This window comes from Thalassophryne amazonica, chromosome 9, assembly GCF_902500255.1.
Source record: "Thalassophryne amazonica chromosome 9, fThaAma1.1, whole genome shotgun sequence".
Lineage (NCBI taxonomy): Eukaryota > Metazoa > Chordata > Actinopteri > Batrachoidiformes > Batrachoididae > Thalassophryne > Thalassophryne amazonica.
In genome coordinates, this window is record NC_047111.1 from 13,766,616 (window position 1) to 13,778,876 (window position 12,261).

Here is a 12,261-nt window from a genome sequence, read left to right on the forward strand (position 1 = left end):
AGTACAGGACGTCACACTTCCTGTTGACAAACACAGTTTATCTTCTCAAGTTCTCTCTGATATGCAACATCAGAGTTCAGATGTAGAAAAGGACTTATGGACTAAACGCGGAGCTACTATCCGTGATGGCATTTATTGCTGACCATTGGGGAAACCCATTTTACCTAAAAATTTGTATAGATGGGCTGCCATATTGAGCCATGGAATTTCTCATGTCTCCACAAGGGGGATGATGAGCCAGATTAATGCCATCTATACAACCTTTGGATTTAACACGTACTCTAAACATTTTGCAGAGCATGTCTCACGTGTGCCAAACACAACTCCCAAGGCAATTTGAGACCTAAAAGAGGAAAATTTCCCACTCCACAATATCCTTTTCAGGTTATACATATGGACTACATTCAACTAAGTAAAAGTGAGGGCAAAGAATATTGTTTAGTAATTGTGGATGCCTTTTCCAAATGGGTAGAACTTTTTCCAACCAAACGACCTGATGCATTGACTGTAGCCAAATCGTTATGCAAAAACATCATACCCCGCTATGGCATACCTGAACGAATCTATAGTGATAATGGCGCTCATTTTGTAAATGAAGTCATTAAAAACATAGGAACTATGTTTTGCATTGAACTAAAAAACCACTGTGCGTACCACCCTCAGAGCGCAGGATTAGTAGAAAGAACAAATGGAACAGTAAAAAACCGACTCAAAAAGACAATGGAAGAAACAGGGAGACCATGGACTCAGTGTCTTGAACTAGTACAGCTGTACATGAACATCACTAGTACTATAGGATTGACACCATTTGAGACCCTTTTTGGAAGACCATTTAAATTGCCTCACTTTAAAAGTCCCTGGGACATAGAAGATGAACCTAACCTAGCAGATTATATGAGAAAAATGCTCGAAAAACAGAAAACACCCACTGACGAAGAAACCCCCATCTCTCCACAGGACGACCTGTTGGTGAAACCGGGTGACTGGGTTCTAATCAGGAGCATCAAGAGGAAATGTTGGCATTCACCTAAGTGGGAAGGACCATATCAGGTCCTGTTGACAACCCCAACAGCCCTTAAAATAGCAGAGAGAGGAACTTGGGTACACCTCACACATGTTAAAAGGGTCATCTGGGCAAACCCGGTAATCAAGTAAGGGAAGTGAAGCAAAGTCTGGTAATAGTGTGAGATTCTGGTGTTAAGATCCAGGGTTGACACGAAAGCCAGTGAAGTTTTTACTGCCACTGACCTGAACTTAGGCTGACACCGGCTTTGACAAGATGGCCTTACCTAAACTGATGTGTATCACAGGAAGTATACAGGTGATACTCCTGTTACTTATCTTTTGGGGATGGTACTCACGGATTTCACAACGGTACTCGTGTAAAAGAATACCCCTAAGGGGGAAATTGGCTGAAAATTGGACAATTGACACTGTAAATAGAACTGAACAGGTGATCCATGAGTATGATCCTACGGTTAACAATTATGATTATGACCCTGCAATTGATGATTATAATCGCAACAGAGTGAGACGCTCTTTTTGTAGGGGAGGATGTACTGGGACTGCTGGGGCCAGACAGTTCACTAATCCTTGCTCCCCGACTACAACTGATACAGTCATTACCAGAGACCTTTATGTCTGTTACAATGCCACTCAGTTTGTTTCAAAAATTGTTATACCTTTTTCAATCATACGGGTGGGAGGACAGGCCACTCCAGAAATGAGTTCCGGCACTCACTGGAAATGGCATGAATGGTATCTCTCCAGTGTTGATTGGGACCAAGATTGGGGAACAATTTTTACGTATACTGGTAGTGACTGGACACCATATCCTACCACCCAGCATGCCAAAGAGTGGAAGCGTAGAATAACTCTGACTCGACATGATAACCATCTCCTGCTGTCGTTCAATACTACCGATCAGCCGCTTCTAGAAAAACCTCCCAGAATACACTCATATACAGAGGCATCTTGTTATCATTTAACATTATTTGTGTACAGGCCCGGTGTTTACACTGACCCACATACCGACTTCTCAATTTGTACTAACATAACAAAACGAACTGACTCTTCTCCGACGACACCCACAGCGGTAGGACTGTCATTGGGTCCACAAACGTCTGTGACAAAAATTCAGATCATAAATGGGAAAATTGAAACCGATGATTGGTTTTTGGTGACCACAGGAATTAGTGGACAAAGACAACAATTGGTTGCTCATGGCAGAGCAGGCAGCAAAACCTGCCAAAAAGACTGTGTAGTGTGCTTAGGGCCTCGTCCAATACTGCGTGTAGTACCAGCCCCTTTGACCTCCGATTGTTTGCTTGAAATTATGGTGAACACGTTCATTCCTTTAAATCACAGGTGCATAAGTTGGGATACCATCTATCCTGTGGCCAACATGGCCAAAAATAAACCCCTGTTCTCTGAAGATGTGGCAGAGGGAAATTTTACCTGTGTTAAGCTTCCAGGTACTGGTCAAAAGTTAGGGGAACTAAATGAGACCGTGTGGTGTAGCCACACTCTCACACCACCAAGCCCTTTTAAACCCATTGCTAGAAGCGATGTGTGGTGGTGGTGTGGAGATAATAGGATTTTTGATAGATTACCAAACGATGCCTCGGGTCACTGTACTCTAGTATCATTCCTTTTGCCTGTACAAGTGTTGCCCATGACTGGTGAAGAACTAACTTTAAATGCCAAAGCAGTCGTCCCTGAACATTGGACCCGCACTAAGCGAAACGCATGGAAGACTGCTGGAGATCCAACTTACATTGACGCCATAGGGGTCCCTAGAGGGGTTCCAGATGAGTATAAATTAGCTGATCAGATCGCAGCTGGTTTTGAATCCTCTATTTGTTGGTGGTGTACTGTTAACAAAAATGTAGATAGGATCAATTACATCCATTACAATGTTCAAAGATTAAGCAATTGGACTGAGGAAGGATTCCGAGCAGTGCGCTCCCAACTAGCCGCCACATCCTTGATGGCATTCCAGAACCGCATAGCCCTTGACATGCTGTTGGCTGAAAAGGGTGGGGTTTGCGCCATGTTTGGAGAACAGTGTTGTACGTTCATTCCAAACAATACAGCGGCTAATGGCAGCCTGACCCTGGCTATCGAGGGTCTGCGCACCTTGAATCATAAAATGAAGGAGCACAGCGGAGTTAACACTGCGTTTTGGGACTCGTGGTTGGATATGTTTGGGAGATATCGCACGTTAGTCTCATCTGCACTCATCTCTATTGCTGTCTTTGCTGCTATTTTGACCTTGTGTGGATGTTGTTGTATACCCTGTCTACAATCTCTAATCACTAGAATGATCACCACTGCTATCTCACCAGCAGGAAAAGACAATGCTCAGATGTACCCCCTCTTAGGAGACAACCCTGACACAGATGATAAAGAAGGCTGCTGTCATGATGACTTTGATGACAGCGTGCACTTGCCCGACCTGTTCCCAGACCCAGGTGACTACGGTGAACCTGATGACGACAATGACCTCCAAGCCTCCCGAGTGTAAATGCACCCTTACCACTGTTGGATGATCCCACAACTGAAAATCTGAAAAGAAGTGGTTGTTGGAATAAATTTTGTTCATGGGTGAATGTTCTATACCGTAAGAATGCATGATAAACAGGGGGGAAATGTTGGATTTATGTATATATGGATATGTCAGTTATCACACATTCTTTTATTATACATTCTTCTAGTCTATATTCCTTATATTATACATTCTTTTATTAATACTTTAGTAATGGAAATAAACTCATTGTATCTGTTAGAAGTCTGTTGCTGACTTCTTGATGACCTCTTGATAAAGTATGTACAAATGAATGATTACATGAGTTGTTTTTATCCTTGCAGTTAGAGAGAAAAAGGAACTTATGTGATGTCGCAAAGCGAGGTCAGAAGAGTTGATGTCCAAAACAACTTATCAAACCATTAAAAATATAATAAAATATAAAAATAAATAATAAGGAATGAAAATGTTTGTATATGATCATATGAATTGCTTTTGTGCAAAAGAATTGTAAAGATTGAATATGATTCCAAAAGAAAGTATGCTGTATTGCAAATTGTGTTACTAGCTGTGTTGCCAAATGATGTTTCTACTGCACGCATGCGGTTTCAACCACAGGAAAGAACAAAGGTTAACCGACATGTGCTGACTGAAGATAACACCTGAAGAACGGAGCCCAGGAGAGAAGTCCTGACCGCACCTTCCCCAAACCAGTAGCCTGAGGTCGCAGAAACCAGAAGTCGCAAATCTTGCTCAACTGTAGTTGCAAGACCTGTTTATGATTGCTCAACTGCTTATGCCACGTATGCTGACAACCGCACCTGTATGACGTCCTAATAAAAAGAGCGAGAGTGCAGCCAGAGTTTAGTGCAGTTTGGAGATTGTTAGAATAGTTTGTCTCTGTGCTGCACTCCTCGCGAGCATTTACAATTGAATTCTACTCTCTGACTCTTATTTGACTGTTGTGTCTTTCTCTGTTACAGTTTTATGATGTTTAGGTGGTTTTAAACCTAACAGTTAATGCTGGCAACCAGCTGACAGTTGCCAAGATGTCACAGTCATTTTGTTGTGTTACATCATCTGTGGTAACCATGCACGCATCCCCTGATGGTAAATGTGCATCTATAATACGTTGATCTGCATTTGCTCGAGAACAAATGTAGAAAGACAGAGAAGACCGAACTCACTCATTGCTTTTAAACTCAGATAAAACTGAAGTTATTGTACTTGGCCCCACAAATCTTAGAAACATGGTGTCTAACCAGATCCTTACTCTGGATGGCATTACCCTGACCTCTAGTAATACTGTGAGAAATCTTGGAGTCATTTTTGATCAGGATATGTCATTCAAAGCGCATATTAAACAAATATGTAGGACTGCTTTTTTGCATTTACGCAATATCTCTAAAATCAGAAAGGTCTTGTCTCAGAGTGATGCTGAAAAACTAATTCATGCATTTATTTCCTCTAGGCTGGACTATTGTAATTCATTATTATCAGGTTGTCCTAAAAGTTCCCTAAAAAGCCTTCAGTTAATTCAAAATGCTGCAGCTAGAGTACTGACGGGGACTAGAAGGACAGAGCATATCTCACCCATATTGGCCTCTCTTCATTGGCTTCCTGTTAATTCTAGAATAGAATTTAAAATTCTTCTTCTTACTTATAAGGTTTTGAATAATCAGGTCCCATCTTATCTTAGGGACCTCATAGTACCATATCACCCCAATAGAGCGCTTCGCTCTCAGACTGCAGGCTTACTTGTAGTTCCTAGGGTTTGTAAGAGTAGAATGGGAGGCAGAGCCTTCAGCTTTCAGGCTCCTCTCCTGTGGAACCAGCTCCCAATTCAGATCAGGGAGACAGACACCCTCTCTACTTTTAAGATTAGGCTTAAAACTTTCCTTTTTGCTAAAGCTTATAGTTAGGGCTGGATCAGGTGACCCTGAACCATCCCTTAGTTATGCTGCTATAGACGTAGACTGCTGGGGGGTTCCCATGATGCACTGTTTCTTTCTCTTTTTGCTCTGTATGCACCACTCTGCATTTAATCATTAGTGATCGATCTCTGCTCCCCTCCACAGCATGTCTTTTTCCTGGTTCTCTCCCTCAGCCCCAACCAGTCCCAGCAGAAGACTGCCCCTCCCTGAGCCTGGTTCTGCTGGAGGTTTCTTCCTGTTAAAAGGGAGTTTTTCCTTCCCACTGTAGCCAAGTGCTTGCTCACAGGGGGTCGTTTTGACCGTTGGGGTTTTACATAATTATTGTATGGCCTTGCCTTACAATATAAAGCGCCTTGGGGCAACTGTTTGTTGTGATTTGGCGCTATATAAAAAAATTGATTGATTGATTGACTCATTGCACATATTTCTGAACAGTATTAAATAAGTCCTGTAAAGATAAAAAGAAAATATGCACATTTTATTGTAATTTTTTTTTGATGAACACATTGATATTGGATGTTTGTGGTGCCAGACCTTTACATCACCATTTATCTTATTTCAACATGATGGAAAACTACACCTACAACAGTTTGACGCTACAGATGGAGAGACTAAATATCTCTGAGGATTACATTCATGCCATCTTTGTCATCGTCTTTTTCACCTACATGTTTATTATGGTGGCAAATGCAGGCATCACACTTCTGATTTTTATTAATAATCTTCACCAGCCCATGTTTCTGCTTTACTGTAACCTGCCACTTAACGATATCCTGGGAAATTGTGTCATGATACCACGTTTACTTTCCAATATGTTGATGTCTGAATGTATCATTAATTATAATGAGTGTGTTGTCCAGGCATTCCTAACACGCTTGTACGCAACTGCTGCTCACACTGTGCTCATACGTGGCCATCTGTAATCCTCTTCACTACACCACCATCATGACCACTAACATGGTGTGGAAGCTGTCGCTCTCTGCCTGGGGAGTGGGTTTTGTTCTGGTCGGGATTCTGATCGGTCTGTCCGTCCGACTCAACAGATGCAGGACTCTGATCACAAATCTTTTCTGTGACAACGCCTCACTGTTCAAACTATCCTGTGACCAGTGATGCCGGTAACGCGTTACTCTAATCTGACCACTTTTTTTAGTAACGAGTAATCTAACGCGTTAATCTTTCCAAATCAGTAATCAGATTAAAGTTACTTCTCCATGTCACTGTGCGTTACTATTATTTTTCATTGTGGGTCGATAACAGCATCAAACTTGGTCTGTGGGCAGGAGGTCGGGGTTCGACTGAACTGCCCACTTTAAGTGAGCTGTGAGCTTTTAATCCGCGTTTTTTTTGCAGCTGCTCGACTCGTTCTCACCTCTTAAAGCACGGTGATCAGCACACCTGCACTGAACTTTACAAAGACATTTTTATACTTTTTTTCCTCCTTTATTTAGAGCTGAGCTGAGCCGCTCTGTATCTGGTCATTAAAAACAGCTGATCCTCCGCGAGGCGTCAACAACTAACACTATTTTCCACTCAAATGCACCTAAACTCTCTTTCTGAGGACCACATGATGTGAAAACGCAATAAAACTTTCTTACCTGTAAATCTGGTCATGTTTTCTGCATAAATAAATGTTATCCATTCTTTGTGCTCAAACGCCAAAGCAGGGGCGAATCTAGATGGAATGGGGGCGTGGGGGAGGGATGTGCCCCCCTCACAACACCCCTAGATTAAAGGTGCAATTTTGAAGCCGTTTTTTACTACAACTAATATTGCTTAAAATAATAATTTCGACAAGTAAAATGTTTAGAGAGAATTTAAATGTTAGAAAAATGTTAGAATTTAATAGTTACCTTTATAAACAATGTAGGCTCGAAATTGCAAGTTTTACTGTTACAGTGCTGTCAACAGTTAAATATGAGGTCAAGAAAGACGTCTTTATTTTACTTTTTATAAAACAAGTATTTATTTTCATTGAAGTCAAGAAAGGGTGACTATAAAGTGAGTTTTGGCAAAACAGGTATCATTGTCATGTTGAGGTGGCAGAGGGTTGTTGTCGGCAGCTGGGAAAAGTAACTAAAAAAGTAACTAGTAATCTAACTTAGTTACTTTTACAATTGAGTAATCAGTAAAGTAACTAAGTTACTTTCACAATTGAGTAATCAGTAAAGTAACTAAGTTACTTTTTCAAAGTAACTGTGGCAACACTGCCTGTGACAACGTCTTCATCAATAATGTCTACGGTCTCACCTTCACTGTGGTCTTACTTACATCTTCCATCAGCAGCATCGTTCTCACGTACACTAAGATTGCAGTCGTCTGTCTGACCAGTAAGAACAAATCTCTGAACAAGAAGGCCTTAAAGACCTGCAGCACTCATCTCACCGTCTATCTGATCATGTTTATTTGTGGAATGATGATCATTGTCCTGCATCGATTCCCACAGTTCTCTTATCACAGGAAAGTCTGTGCCATTTTGTTTCATATTGTCCCAGGAATTCTCAACCCCATCATTTATGGAACACAATCTGCAGAAATCCTTAAAGCCTTGTCAAAATTATTGCGAATTTCACAAAAAAATAGTCTTTGTGATGATGTCAAGTAAAAATCACTGAATTATTTCAAAGTCATATTTGCCATGTTTTGCGGGTGATTTACTCTGAATATGTGTGTAAATGACAGTGTGTGGTAATGTGAGGCAGACAGCAGTGTAGAAATGAGGATTTTATGTGTGTTAATATCCATAAGTGAAAAATGAAATACAATCAGCCACTTGCATTCATGTACATAATAAGACAGACACATTTTCACTGAAAGTATTATTCATTGAACATTTCCCAAATTGAAAATGAATGTGCCTTGAAAATGGTTTGTCTGCTGTTTCACATTAGGTTCAAGGTGTGTAGCACAAGCCCATTGCTGCCATGGAAATCCCTCCCACCTTAAACTCATCATTTCAAATGCACATTCCTGTGGTGCAGATGCTTTTCACGATGAGGGTACTGACTCTGGTGTTAATGTATTTTCTTCACATAACTGAGAGGATGTGACCTAGAATGAGAATCCTATATATTTGTGTATATTTTATTTGTAAGTGCAGCTGTCCGCGGTGCTGAGCTGCTGTTTCAGCCCATGTGAGCAGCACTGGACAGACACAGTGAGCACGCTGCTTTCAACCATCCAAAGTACAGACGTGATTGTTTGCCTCTTAAATTTCTTTTGGCCTAGATGAATCACACTGCGTGCACTAAATTAACGTATTTGCATGTTGCCCTGGTATTTTGCGCACTGAAGTAGACACCCTGAATTGTGCATTTATTAAGGCAAATATATTAATGGACAATATTTGGTATTTTTCCCGTTTCAAAGTTGTGATCCTCAGTGCACACCGTGAGCAGATCAGGTTACACATTTGTCTGTGTGTGATAAACAATCTGCACACGTTTTTATGCACACTACCGTTTAGTAAGTCAGGCCCAAAATGTTCCTCTTTGCCCTGGTTGAGCATTTCTGATTGTTGTGAGTTTGTAGGTGAGAGTGTGACCTGTTTGGGGTCACAGAGTGTCTGACAGGAATTCACTGATTTGACTCATTAACCTGCATGTGAGTGACCTGATTCACACCTCAAATCACCTGGTCAAGGCAGAAACCAACACACAAACCAAGGATTCTAATCCATGTTGTCAATTAACTTCAGGATGAAGATAAGAATATTACAAAATTTTTAAAAACAACAAAGTTATATTTACACAAATTTGCAACTGAAAGTTTCACATTATCTCAGATTTTTTTTTTATTAATTTCTCTCACATTAACTTCATAAGGCTGCAGAGTTTATTTTTAAAATGTTTATTTAATTCTGTTGGAAACATTTTAGGCAAATAACTGCATTTTGAGTGGTATGTGTCTATTTCGTGCACTGTGTTTTTAGTTTTCCTGTCTCTGTTGTTGTTGTTGTGGGTTTTGCCTGTGGGTGATGTGAATGATCTTGTAGCTGCTGTATAATCTGGTTCAATGCATCAAATGGTGATATTTAAGTTTGAACTGTACATTATCCCTTTGAAATAAAGTAAATATATAAAGATGTTTCCTGTCTGATGCACAGCAAAATTATGAAAGGAAAAAAATCTAATCTGATCTCTGCGCAAAGCCACAATATTTCCCACATTAGTTCCTGCACAGAATAAGCATCTGTGTTGCTCTAAATTGTGAATTGTTCCCTGTGTTTGAGATACACAGAAAGTCCAGTTCAGGGAGGTGACAACGAAACCAATGGCCACTCAGTCAGAGCTCCAGCATTTCTCTGTGGAGAGAGGAGAACATTCCAGAAGGACAACCATCTCTGCAGCATGTACATGTGTGTACATTGTGTTTTAATTATTTTCTGACATAAGTACAAAGTGCATTATTGCAGCACATCCAGTGTGAGGTGCACAGAAAGGCTGAAAGAAGGTGCATTTGCAGGCTGAAGTCTGACATTATTTTCTGGCGTGGTAATAATCCAAACATGAGACTTATCAGGTGGTATAGGTGGGAGGATTGAGCAACAGCCTCCCTGGATTTTAAAATTTGGAATCATAGAATGAGAGCTTCACAGATGTAAATATGGCTGAACTGTTCACTGTATTGGAAATAAATTCATTGTTGGTCATTATCAATACTTTGATTTAAAAAGTACTAAGTAGATGCCCAGTGAGAAAAATAAGTCCTGTATAGAAAAAAGAAGTATCAATAATTGTCACATAATCAAATTGCAGCCCTGTGAATTGTAAAAGAGTCAAGTCATGTGCCTAAAGATTCCTGTCCCAAATATTTATGAAAGTAAATTACAATGTATCTTCTGTGAAGTATGTGGTACCTCAGGGTTCTGTATGGGGTACCTCAATGTCAAGGTATGTCTGTTTTCACACAGCTCCTGCCCGAACTTGCAAAAGGCTTGGTTTCACATGAAAAGACGTTTGGGACAACTCATTCTTTTCTGCATGTATTGCAAGTCTTCAAGATTAAATAGGTTGATAACCTTCAGACAAACAAACAAAGAAACAAACAAAAACCTATCAGGACTGATTCCACAGAAAAGCTGGACACAAATGCAGGACTCGATAACATAGCTCTGTGAGTAAAAACAGTTTACTGGAGCAGTAAACAGGGTCCGGTACACAAAAAGGCAGTCCAACAAGAGCAGAAATATTTGGAACATCAGGCTTTGACGTGGTCAATAATACAGGCAGATGGTCATAACACACGAGAGGCAAGCAGGTCAAGAATACACAAAAACAGAGCTCGAGAGTAGGCACAAGGCACAACAATCTGGCGAAGGAAAAAGGCAAACAGAGGAGCTTAAATACACCCAGGTGATGAGGTGCTGATTGGAAGCAGGTGTGCGTGGAATGCACCAGAAAAGGGGTGTGGCCAGAGAGAGGGAAACACCCACCACCAAGAGCCAGCAGAGACGAACAAGAGAGAAAGGGACAGACAGACCCAAAAGGGAAAAAACCCCACAAGAAAAGCAGGCGAACAATAAAAAAGCAACCAAAACACCCCAATAGCTCACATCCTGACAGTACCCCCCCTCCAGGGCCGACCCCGGATGGCCCAGGAGCAGAAGACTGAGCCGCACGAAAGTCACGAATAAGACCGGGGTCCAGGATGAAACGGGAGGGAACCCACGACCGCTCCTCGGGGCCGTACCCCTCCCAATCAACCAAGTACTGAAAACCGCAGCCCCAACGATGGGAGGCAAGGAGCCGCCACACAGAGAAAACAGACCCCCCCCCCCCCACGCACTGGGCAGGAGGCGGGGGAATGGCCGGAGGGCACAGAGAACACGACTTAACGGGCTTAACCTGACTAACATGGAAAGTGGGATGAATACGCATGGAACTGGGTAATTGGAGACGGATCGAGACAGGATTGATGACCTTAGAGACAGGAAACGAACCAACAAACCTAGGAGCGAATTTGCGCGGCACCCTGCGGAGTGGCAAATGCCGCGTCGACAACCAAACCTTTTGGCCTGCCGAGTAGGCAGGGGCAGAAGACCGCTTACGGTCAGCAGCCAGCATGTAAAGGGTGGCAGACCGGCTAAGGGCACGACGATCCCGCTCCCAGATTCGCCAACACCGAGTGATCAAGCTGAGAGCGGATGGAACTGGGGACCGAAGAGTAGTGGGTGAGAACAAAGAGGGCTGATGACCAAAGACGACATGAAACGGAGAATAATTGGATGAAGCAGAAGACAAACTATTGTGTGCTAATTCGATCCAAGATAACTGTGACGACCAGGTGGATGGGTGTTGTGAACACAAAATCCTAAGCCCCTTTTCCAACTCCTGATTAAAACGTTCAGTCTGACCATTAGCTTGTGGATGATACCCAGAAGTGAGACTGGAGGTAGCCCCGAGGAGACGGCAGAATTCCCTCCAAAATCCAGCAATGAACTGTGGACCCCGGTCGGAGACTATATCCTGCGGGAAACCATGAAGGCGGAATACGTGAGTAAGCATAACCTCAGGTAGTTCTTTGGTAGTAGATAACTTAAGTAAAGGCACAAAATGACACATCTTGGATAAACGGTCAACTACAGTCAAAATGACAATGTGTCCCCTTGATGGCGGAAGTCCAGTGACAAAGTCTACAGAGATGTGAGTCCAAGGTTGTCTAGGTATAGGAAGAGGCAATAATGTACCAGCTGGTGGACGTGAGGAGGATTTATGCACCGCGCAAAGCTGACAGGCATTCACAAACTCTGTAACATCAGTGACCATATGTGGCCACCAGAAACGTTGTTGTAACACATGT

The 12,261-nt window shown here is 42.0% G+C and overlaps 1 pseudogene; it reads left to right on the forward strand.

Moving 5' to 3' along the window:
• Positions 1-6,023: 6,023 nt before the first annotated feature.
• LOC117517502 lies at positions 6,024-11,978 on the forward strand (annotated as a pseudogene).
• The last annotated feature ends 283 nt before the right edge of the window (positions 11,979-12,261 follow it).